The 12,204-nt window shown below is 36.8% G+C and overlaps 1 pseudogene; it reads left to right on the top strand.

Annotated features, from left to right (window-relative positions):
• Nucleotides 1-485: 485 nt before the first annotated feature.
• Nucleotides 486-1,438, top strand: LOC104404801 (annotated as a pseudogene).
• Nucleotides 1,439-12,204: the final 10,766 nt, after the last annotated feature.

The following is a 12,204-nucleotide window of genomic DNA, read 5'->3' as shown; positions in this document are numbered from 1 at the left end:
CCGCGCGTTTCCCCGCGGCGGAAGCCCCAAGGGGTCACTCCCCGGCCGGCTGTGCCGGGCAGAATTGAACATCTTCCAAGACAGCGATGGCTTTTTCTCTATAATTTTAATACAGGGACCACAGGGACAGATGAAGTAGGCAAGATGCAATCAAAGTTTATGTCTGCGTGGCACAACATGAAATGCAGTTGGGTGCTGAAAACAAAAACTTAGAAACATTCTGTTCTTTGTGCTGGGAAAATGTTACCACTAGAAAATTAATGAATTTGGTGAACTCTTCACAGATGGGTCTAATTTTGATAAAATCAGTGCAGAGATTGAAGGAAATACTGAGTTTTGTAAAGATTTTATTTCTAGAATGTGGCTGACTTGCAGAAGGAGTTTCTTCAGTTAAAGGGGTTGGAGCTGCGCAATGACAACTGGCCAAATGCTGCTGGCTCAAGGTCTTATGCTTTATTTTCTTGGTAGAGCCTAGGTCTGGCCAGATGTGTTGTATATTGACAATTCAGATTCCGAATCATGGACAGCCCACACAGGAGAAAACTGACAGTGTCAGCTTGCAGCAAAAAGAATTCAGGATCCTGGCAAGTCATCATCAGGGAATATTAAAGAAAAACTATGATTACAATATAATGAGAAATGAAGTTTACCATACAAAAGTAATTTCTTGGTTTGGCGACTCTCCACTGGCAGCTTTTGGGTTACATTAGCTAACAGATTATGGAAAGAAGTCTGATTAGATTGCTGGAAACTGGTATGGGCCTGCAGTTGTTGCACACATTTTAAGAAAAGCTGTTGGAGAAGCAAGAGACTGAGCTACAAGGAGTAACAGTCTATGTTGCTCAGGATTGTACAGTCTACAGTTCAGATGTTATTGACAGACTGTTCTTTATTGGATTCTGGAAAAGCAGACACAAAAGCTGCATTTATATTAGCTACTGTGAAGCTCGGTGGAGAGAGAACAAAAATGGACTACTTAGTTTATAAAGGGAATTTTAAGCCTGAGTATTGTGTTGGTATTATTGGTGGCAAACCTAAGCAGTCATATTACTTTGCTGGATTTCAAGATGACAGTTTGATTTACATGCATCTTCATTACTGCCAATCATTTGTAGATGTCAGCATTAAAGATTTCCCTCCTGAGTCATTCCACTGTCCTTCTCCCAGAAAGATGTCATTCAAAAAAATCGATCCTAGCTGCACAATAGGATTTTGTTGTAGAACTGGCAGGACTTCGAGAAGGCTTCTGAAGTAACGAAGATGCTGATATCTTCATCGAAGAAATATTCCTTTGTTTACTTTTGTAAAGGGTCGTTCTAGAGACTATGACTTTGCTTCCAATCCACTCCATGAAGAAATCTATTGAGAGTACAGGAGAAAAATAATCAAGAACTGGGAAATACCTAATCTACCACTCAGAGCATTCTTGCCTGCTTGAAGTTTTGTATTCCAGAGAAGAATTCATAAAGGATCCAAAATTTAATCTTGCATGCTTTTTCTCTTATAAAACTCTGTGATCGGAGACAACTTAAAAATTATTCTTTTAGCCTGAGATCAGCTTGCATTTTTAGACAAAAGTATGCATCTAAAGCTCATTGCACAAAGCATCCCATTTTAATAACTTAAGTCATGAAAAGAAGTGTCCCAGTAATTCAGACAATTAACCCTGATACCTTTACAACTCTGTGGCTCCCCCTCAGGAACACTGAATCTTTTTTTATAACTTTAACTGTGGAACGAGCTGCCTAGTAAAGGGTACGTACATTCCCATTAGAATGGCTATTTCTTACATTAAAAATATAGTAAGCCATTAAACCCTTAAAATGTAATCATTAACATTTAGCACACTGTGCCTGATGCATTAAAAACATTATGTGCAGCTGATTTCTCTGACTCACTTAGGGAAATATCAAATGGCTTCAATGTACATTTGCTTTATTTTTTAATTTTAGGTAATGCTACTGTGTTCTTACTAATTTGCTTCAGTGAGTTCTCCCATTTCTACATGTTTATAATTTGAAAATTATAGAATGAAATCATACATAGTCTTTTAAAGATCTAAATCTGCCTAGTTATTCATCCTGACTTGCAAGAAGTTTAAATGTCAGAGTTTGTGAAGTAATTTCACTACCATTTAAATATCTTTTGTTAAGTACTTAATGTACAATATGATATACAGGCTAATTCATATTCATTCTTTGTAGGACCACACATTAACACTTGATATTTAATGATTAAACAATCCCAAGATAGATTTTTAGAAAAATCTCCTGTTCCTTGACCATAAGAAAGTGTTAACATAAATATATACAATGTTATTCTTTGTACTCTGTAACAAGTATGTATTTGACTTCTCCATACTGACAAACATTTGACAGTATTTTGTAGCTTATTGGAATATTTAGTATTGTTTCTTCATAAAGTTTCCCAGTTTAAATTGGACATATGTGGACATTTTTTGAATTTGCATTCCAATGGCTCATATCTAGATTTTGTTTCTTTGGTTCATAAACAGTGTCAGGTGGCCTATGTTTTAGTTCACATTATAAAGGGGGAAATTATAAAAATCTTAAATTTGGAGGAAGGAAAGCATTCTTCCCAATTAGCACAGTATTTTCACATCATAGTCATTAATACTAAATTTAGTGTTCCTACAATTATTTACAATTTGTAATTATTTGCAAATATATTTTTGCCTGCAGCAATTCATTCCACAACTTGAGTAATGCATGATGTGAAAACACACTTTCAAGCTGTAGCATGTTCAAAGCCATTGTTTTCACTTGCTTTTTATTGTGAGAAGCTGCATGACGTCTCTGTCTCTGCACTATTTATACACCTTTGCCCTAGCCATTCACCTTATTTCTTTTCTGTGCAAAACCCTATCTTCTTTTTGTCCTAGAGAGCTGTACAGGTGCAGAGATCATTCTGTATTGAAAGCTGAAAGAAGTGCTCTCAGCCATGACAACTAGATTGTGCAACACTCCTTACTCTGCTGGTTAGCAGAGACAGCTTCCCAGTGTGTTTTGTGGAAATCGTTTTGAGGCATATAGTGGTTTTCCTGCCCAAACGCTTACACCAAGAGATTGGATTCCACTCAGTGTGTCAGGTGGCTCAAGATGTGTTCGCAGCACTAAAATCCATTTGCAAATCTAGCTCTTTCTGCCTCAGTGAAAATCTATTGAGACAACATGCTTGAGAGGACTAATCATACACATGCTTTGCAACACATATTCTTAAGATAAAAATCTGTTATATGGTAATATGCCACGATGGACACTGACTATAATTGTTTTTAATAGAAAAGCATATGCTTTGTTTGTCTTTTCTGTCTCAGGCGCATGCTTCCTCCAAGAATTAGAAATTAAAATGTAATCTGTGCTGAGCTGAATGGGCTCCCTAACCAGAAAGCAGATGCTAGGCACTCAGAGGAGCTGGAGTATGTGGAGTGGCAAACCAGTTTTATGATGCTGTAATTCTGCTGCTTTGGTAGTCATGTAAAAGACAAATGGTGTGGCTGAAAGACTCAGTGTTTTCAAGTGTATTAAAAAAGAAAAGATAAAATCCTCAATTCCTCATAAGCTAAGGCAAAACGAAAATTCAGTCCTCTGTGGCAGATGCTAAGCACCTACCAGTACTAATCCTTCATGCCTGTGGTTTTCCCATCTTGGTCAATATGCACAGTTTCTAATGCCTAACAAGAGCCCGTGTATTTATAGTCTGAATCTACTGTATGTCAGCATATTTTTTGCCTATCAGGCAGAATCGTTTTTAATCTCACAACTGATACACACTTTAAACTACGTGACTTGCCTGTAGCAATCGACTGAGATGTTCATCCAATTAGATATGAGAAATTATAGTGAGGCCAGGCTCTACTAAGGCTGGCTTTATTACTCTCTGCTTCAATTATTTTGCTGATTTTGTATAATTGCTGTGTTCTAACTATACTGGGTCATGATTTACATCAACCGTTCTGCTTGGTTTCTCTGGACCAGTAGGTGTGGCCCATCTGCAAAAGTATGTCCCAATATTCCCATCTAAGGAATGTTGCCAGTAGAGATAGGTGAACATAGGGATAGTGGAAAGAATTTAATGAAGTGCCATAGACGTGGCTGAAACAGTTTCAATTGCTGTAAATTATTATCTTAAAAAAATTCTATGTAGCTAACTAAACTGCATCTTTCTGATTACATATGCTTATCAAGCCTCTAGTAAAGCTTAAGTCTTTCTGAAAACAGAAAATTATGTAGAGGTAGCCTGCGATCCTGAATTAGGGCTACTGATCATGAACTCTCAAGTACTAAGCTATTCCTTGCTGTTGAAAAGTCCCTGTGTATGCAAAACAAATCTATTTAATTTGGTCCTTTCTGTATCAAACCCATAGTAACTGCCATTCAAGGGCTATCCTATGTGTCATAAAGTAGATGACACAGTGTGTCGTTTTCAGGGGCAATAGCTCACATCTCATGCTTTTTGTCCTTTACCACACCTTTATTTCACGTTGGTAGGGAGAAATACAAGGAAGGATATTCAGCCCAGGAATTGTTCTGGCACTGTGCCCTGGCCTTGCTGCACCGACCTGAAGTCAAATGAGTCAACCTACTTTCCTCATCTCCTGTTGTGTGGTGAGAGTTGAGAAAGAGCATTGCACCTTCTCCACTTGTGCAGAAAACAAGGCATTTATGGTGCCAGTTTATTTCCCTATCATACCATCTCTAGGAAGCATTCCTTGTTTTAAATATTTGTGTCTCCCTGTGTCATTGGAATGTCACAACCACCTCCCAAATGTCAGTCTTTATATTTACAGGTGAATACTGAGTTTTCAGAATTCATCCTGTGCAAAGTAACCCATAACTGCAGATGCCATTTCCTTACCAAGAAAGGAAATAATTGCCCTTGCTGAAGATGTCAACTTCAGTCCACAGAACCAGAAGAACAGGTGTATTTGCAAAGTGTTGAAGAATATACTATAAACTGGTTCCTTCATATATAGCAAAAGAAGACTTTGGTACTACTTTCATTAAACAGCAACAGATCAAAAGCAAACACTGCAGAGAGGGGTAAAAATGTGAATTGTGAGTCTGTAGGAAAAAAGTATGAGGAAAAGCATGATTTAGGTCACTGAAGACTGAAACAGTAAATGAACTTAAATGTTTCACTGTTTCCCAATCACTGGATAAATATTTAAGTTTAAAGTCAGGTGAAACTTAAGGGTGAAAAAAAGCAAACTATGAAAGGCTTTTGACAATGTAAAATACATCCTCTCCCAAGCTAGCTGATCATAAAGAATGCCGCCTTTTAACATGCCTGGACGAGCTTTAAAAATGATTCAATAGATTGTAGAATTCAGCACATTTTCTTCCCAATTATTTTTGAAGAGATTCTGACAAATGTTTTCTAAGGGAGGAATGGCAGACTGTCTATTTTATTTTAGTTTTATGGGACTTTTATTTTTATCCTGTCATGAGAAGCAAATGGCAGTGCTATGATTAGGATAAGCCATGTAAGAGGGCTCAGTCTGCACAATTTATAGTACAGCTTGCTTTAATCTGTCAGGGAACTTGTGTTATATTGCTTTTCAATAGAAGATAAAGCTCTGGGTATATATGTTAATAAATTCTATCCAGACAGTCTTAAAAGATGCCAACAGTTGCTGGAAGTACTTGGAGCAGAAACTGCAATTTTCAATCCTTGGGGGATTCTTCTGGACAGTGTAGATTTTTTTAACAGAAAACAGACAAACAAAGCAAGCCCCCAACATCCCTGCTATCAAAAAAATCTCTGGACAATGATTAAAATAGTAGTTACCATTATACTTTTTAGTAATTAGGTTTCTAAAATTTACCAGCCTGCTAACAAGACAGTGGTTATTATTATCAGTGGTTTCAACAACAGTTTGTATTTTTTGTTTGGTTTTGTTTTTTTTATTTTTTTACTATGAATTTAAATCTAACAGGAGGTTGTTTTTTCCTAGTTTCTGCCTGTGGACACCCAGAGCTATTCCCCGAGGATAGTCTGGGGCCTAGAGATCAAAAGCCACCTTTACAAACTACTATGGGCTCCTGCAGTTACTTTGGAGATGATAAAAGGCTGTAGCTATCAGCTACTGAAGAGGAAATGCAAAAATGACTATTGGTCTCTCCATTCAAGAAATGGTTTCACTGCTGGAACCAAGACTTTATATTTCGATACTCCTTTTCTACATGGAGAGAATTGTTTTTTATAAAAGGTTTATGTAACATTGCATTAATTTTAGTTTTGTGGCATGATATGCTATTTACAGCAGTTAGAACCAGGGTCCAATAGTCAGATATGTCTAATCAGATGCTAAATAGCTCTTCCACATGGTGAATAGTAATATGCTGAGAAAACCCTGAAGTTGTGATAAAACACAATGCAGGTTAGTTTACCTATGCACACTGCATATTTGTTAAATCTGAAAATCTGCATTGATAAGGTATCTCCACCAGTTTATTTATGTCTTTATTCGATTACCACTGCCATCTGGTTTCAGCTTTTACAATTTTATGATGGATGGATTTTCTTCACAGAGGTGAACGTGAAAGGAAAATTAGACGTAGCATTTGCACTGATACATTGTGGCTTTGTATTATACAAGCTTTCAAAGCTGAATAATAGGATTCTTGAAATATCGTAGAAAATAATTGAGGGTTCTTAAAAAAAGGACTTTCCACATTGTTCTCCTAGACTGTTTCTGCAGTGGGAGTTGCAAGAAAAGAAGTCACAAGTGTGATCCTTGAATGTCAGTCTAATCTCAAAGGAGAAGAAACAGCCTCCTCTGTATAAGAGTAAGAAAATTAGATGTATGGTCTTTTCCATCAGTTTCAAATGTTTTTCTAGAAAAGGCAAAGTAATTGCTTGAAGTAGTGGAATAGGAAGAAAAATCCCGCACATGGTATTATGGTGGCTGTCTGGTCAAAATTCACATTTAAACAGCAGTAAGGATCAATGATGCATCATTGTAAGCACAGTGAAAGCAGCAATAGGAAAAAACAGAAGTGAAATTGTAATCTCACATTCACTAGAAGATCAAAGTTGTAAACTTGACATAGCAAGTGCTCAGATCACTTACGTCAGATCATGCTAAGGGTCCAAAGAAAACAGAAAAAATATACCCCAAAAAGTCTGAAAAACACTGGGTTTTTTTTCCTAAAAGCACAGGCTTACCTTTCAGGCCTGTGCAAAATTTCCATCCATTAAGTATTTTTCATATCCTAGATGGAATTTTTAGAATATTTTCCTGATCTGTGGCATTATGGCCTTTCAATGTGACTGTCAAGGGGACTAATACATTATCTGAGTATCATTGTCTTCTGCATTCATAATATATGCTGATGTCATGGTTTTAAGCAACTTCCTTTATTCCTTACTTTCAGATTTCAGGTTTGCTTTTGTTTGGTTTTTTGGGTTTTTTTGAATATAGAAAAACCTGTGAATGGTTTTGCATCTTACTAATAGCAGTATCAAATACGTCCAAATGTCTCCATTGTGCCAGGAGACACCAACATGCTTCTCACCTTTCTGAACTTCTGCAGAGCAGGATTGCAACTGCCTATAAGCATCAGATATGTGATATTTCACTAATATAAAGGTGTGTTAGCTATATCCCGCTGCTTGGCTATGCAACAAGACACACGGGCAAAGAATAGAGAAGGTTTGTTTGCTGCTTATTGTTGATTTCCCTAAAAATGATCAGTCCTGAGGGTCTAGAGTTCAAAATGGCTTTTTGACCTTAAAAATAATGTTTTGCACACTTCTAAACACAATGTGGTTTAAAACCTCTTTTTTTTTTATATCATTTATATCAAAACAAACACAAGGTTTCATTTGGAGTCATGCAACTTCCTCCTCCTTCCTCCTCCTTCCTCCTCCTTTTTTTTTTTTTTCCCTCTCCAGAATTATGAATAGGTAGTGTTATTTTTGGTGGAAATCCTATTTAAGCTTTAAGTAAAAGTTACTAAATCTTTTCTTTGTTTCCTTCCCTAAGAAGGAAAAAAGTAAGATAAAACATGAAAGCCTATCAAAGGAAAATGCTAAAGCTATTTGTGTGAAAAGGTTTTGTGATAGCTTTAGATCACCACTTGTCTAACAATGATTAGACTAATCCTATGAAATACCTAATTGCTAAGACTTTTTTACCAACCCATCAATCAAGATGTATGTCAGCAAAATTAGAAGATAGATAACACTAGCAGTTAAGTTAGCATATGTGTATGGCTATAGCCACAGTCATTTATAAGTATGTAACAGGCCGTACCGTGAGAAGGAGATAATCTTTCTTATTAGAACCCTTTTCTTGCCCTGTAGAAAAAGCACACAAAGTTGTGAACCAAGGCAGGTGATTCAAAACGGATAAATTCTTTCTTGAGTTAGGCTTTAGCTCTCAGTCAGCTAGCTTCTGGAGTACTCAATGTGAGATAAAATGGTTAATTTTAAATCTATCCAGTTGGGGAAATAAAACCCCAAACAAACAGCATCCCAAATACATTGCTTTCAGTTTGCTGTTGTCCTCTGAAATCCACATTATCCAAACCACCTGTTCCAAAAAACTGCAGACTTACCTCACAACTAAAATTCTACGATTTCATCCCATTTTATTGCCAAGATATTGCCTTTTCATTGTTTGACCTATAAAGCTAGATGTCAAGCACTCAATTATTTTTTCACATCAGAAAGTTCTCCCAAGAACTGATTGAATTCTTCTGGAATGAATTTTTGCTGAGACACACCAAACTCTATTACAAGACATTCCAGGTTGTACAGCCCTAACACTATTACATGTTCCCTCTCTGAGCAATGCATCTGGTTGTAAACCAGGTTATCATCCAAAACTGTGACCTTACAAAGAGACAGTCCAGTATTAAAAGTAATCTCAGCATTTTATTTTAATGTTTCCAGGAAGCTTTCAGACTGTTTTAATAAAAAGTTGTCTTAACATTTTAATAGAGAATAACTTCATGCAAAATTGGTTTTTTATGACAGGCTATGGAAGTACTAAAGGCATACTTACTAGTTGTAGTAAGAACTTGTGATTCACTATAAAAAGTTATAGCTTTTACAGTAATTTCTGCAAAACCCAGCTGGTATTATCACTACTGTATCATATCAGAGTGTGCAAAGTGTAACTGAAATGTTAGGAAATAAGAGATGCAGACCAAAAACCCCTGAAACTCATTTACTGTCAGTATCCAAATCACTTTTATAGCTCGACACATATTTCTGCTAATGAGCAAGCAGAGTTTTACAGGCATCAGTCATTAAAATGCAGAACCTCATTCTCATTTGCAGAAAGCCTGAGGTACACTTTTGCCCTTAACAGTTCTTAAGGCACTTTCAGCTGATTATGTTAAACATAAATGAGAGAAAAGACCAAGAAAGAAGGCAAAATGAAACTTCAAATAATGCAATAGCTGTTTCAGTAGAGGGACAGTTTTGAAATTGATAAAGGAAGCAATATACTTAATTCCCAGAGGCATCTGCCTGCATGGAAGCAGTTCCTTTGGAGTACTGCCTTCTGCCTGCTCCCCCTGCTGCTGACTTTTCGCACGTCCTAAAAGAATTCAAATTATAACACTATACTTTGTGGCATTTTCAGCCAGACTGTAAAAGCAATTAAAATATAATATACAGAAGGACTATAAACCTTCTTAGTTCAGATCTTAACTATATCTCCAATTAGAAGTTACAAAAACACTTTCCCTGAAGATAAGTTATCCAATAATTGCCGTATTGCAATTGTCAATGACTTCTCCCTTTTCTATCAAAGGTCTCAATAACATGGGTTTTTTGGTTTTTCAAAAACTTGTCAGAGAGAAAAAAAAACCTTCTGAGAATTTTTTTTTCACTGGGCAACCAACGAAAATTCCAATTACATGCTATTTCTTTTTAATTCCATAGAAAAAAAACAAACAAACAAAAACCCCCCAAACCAAACAAGAAAAAACCAACCCACAAATAAAAAAAAACCAAGCAAACAAACCCCACGAACCCTGAAGCTTCACCTGGGCCAATACAGACAATTAATTTTGTTGAGGCAACAGATAGGAAAACAGATAGAGCTCAAGAAAGTTAGGTTTTGTGGGGAGGACTCCAGATGGTACCAGAAGAGCTTTCAATCCAAAATTTCTTCTAGAGTAGTGACTAGAGCTGACTTTTTGCCAATTCTGTGGCTATATCAAAATATTCTTTTACATTACATGAAAAACTAACCCAATATGGTATTCATCGTACCATGAGTTTCAACATTCGTGACCAAATTCAACACACCAAGGGCTGCCAACTCATGGGATGTTTCCCTGCTCATTGTTACTGTAATCCCAGCAACAGTATTTTCTTAGAGGTAGTTTAAGAAGTAACTGGTTTGCCCTCAAGTTTTCCTTCTCTTCTCATGCTCTTTTTTCAGGCACTGTTAAGATGAATTCTTAAATAAAAAAATTAAAAAAAATTAAAAAATCCTGAATTCTTATTTTGAGTTTGAAATATTTGATGTAGCTTTTTTTCAGGACAGACTCATTGTATCTCAAACATTACTTGGCAGCATTTCTTTTTTGCAACCAAAACAAGGTCCTTCTCAGATCAGGTTACATTTTTGCTACTGAGTAAGTATCATATTTGATTTCATCTTTTTGTGTTGGACTTAGTGAAATTTTAGGTAATGCTAATAATAAGCCAGCAATAGAAGTTTTTGCATATTTGAAGTATCATGTTGAAGTGTAAGGCAAAGTATTGGAGACATTGCTGGGGTCCCTTGTTCACCACTTTTGTCTTGTGGCACACATGCCATCCCGCCACAGCATTCACTAAAAATTTGTCTGATGAAGTTTGTATGTTATTTTGGCTTCACTCTTAGGCACATTGCACTGTGTATGTGCTGCAACAATATTCTTCTGAAGTGTAGTTTGCACTGTTTTTAAAGGCCTGATATACTTCTTGCAGAGCTTGTCCTATCTTTTTGCCATTTTGCAGCAGTGGTCATGGAACCTACTTATGCTAGAGACTCTTTCCTCAAAAATTATGGTTGTTCTCACATCTGAAATTAGAATGGTTTAGTAAAACCAGTTGGGTTAAGCCTTGGTATGATTTTATACTTGATTCAGTACACTGGATTCCAATATACAGTGAACATTTTAAGTCTGTTTACTGGAACCAGAAGAAGATGAGATTCTAAATAACATTCTTGGTTGTGGTCTGCCACTGATCATAGGTCAAATGGATGTTTTCGCTTGTTCCAACATCGGGTGATTATAAGCAGCATCCTACAGTCCTCTCAGCCCTTCAGATCCTATGCCATGGTGTCTTCAGAAGATGAATGTTTTGAAGATATGCACTTAAATAATGTACTATTTTTCTTCTACCACTCTTTCTCACATTTCTACTGTAATTTGCTTAATTATTTATCAAATCCTCACAGACTTTAGAGAATTTGTGGTTTTGGTGGTGTTGCATTACTGCAGGGAAGTAAGTTCTACAACAGCATGAGCAATAATCTTTGCTTTACACAAAGAAAACACAGAATGTGAATGGATTTTTAGCAGCACTTCAGTAATGTATTAGCAATGACCTGGGAAAATTACAGGTGTAATGTAGTATGTATGATCTGAGATGAGTCAGAAAACATTAATTACAGGCATTGATGCAGTAAATTAGTTTATACACTTTGCTAGTTTTGTACGAAGAATAATTGTTCTCTGTGTATATTGCAAAGATACAAGTTTGAAATGTGCTTGATATTACTTGGCAATATGAATCATCTTTTTGGGGAAAAACACTTCAATATATGCAGCATTTATTTTCTAATGATAGGAGTCCAGAGGGACCTTGACATGCTTGAGAGGTGGGCCAATGCCAACCTCATGAAGTTCAACACAGTGAAGTGCAACAAAGCTGTGCCTTGGTTGAGGCAATCCCAGGCACAGCTACAGGCTGGGCAGAGAAGTGATTCAGAGCAGCCCCGTGGAGAAGGACTTGGGGGTGTTGGTTGATGAGAAACTGAACATGAGCGGCAGTGTGCGCTTGCAGCCCAGAAAGCCAACCGTATCCTGGGCTGCATTAAAAGGAGGTGATCCTGCCCCTCTACTCTGCTCTTGTGAGACCTCACTTAGAGTATTGTGTACAGTTCTGGTGTCCTCAACATAAAAAGGACATGGAGCTGTTGGAGCAAGTCCAGAGGAGGGCCACGAG

The sequence above is a fragment of the Nestor notabilis genome, unplaced genomic scaffold (genome assembly GCF_000696875.1).
Source record: "Nestor notabilis isolate BGI_N333 unplaced genomic scaffold, ASM69687v1 scaffold4044, whole genome shotgun sequence".
NCBI lineage: Eukaryota > Metazoa > Chordata > Aves > Psittaciformes > Psittacidae > Nestor > Nestor notabilis.
The sequence above is the reverse complement of the archived record's forward strand: the minus strand, read 5'-3'. Positions and strand labels throughout refer to the sequence as shown.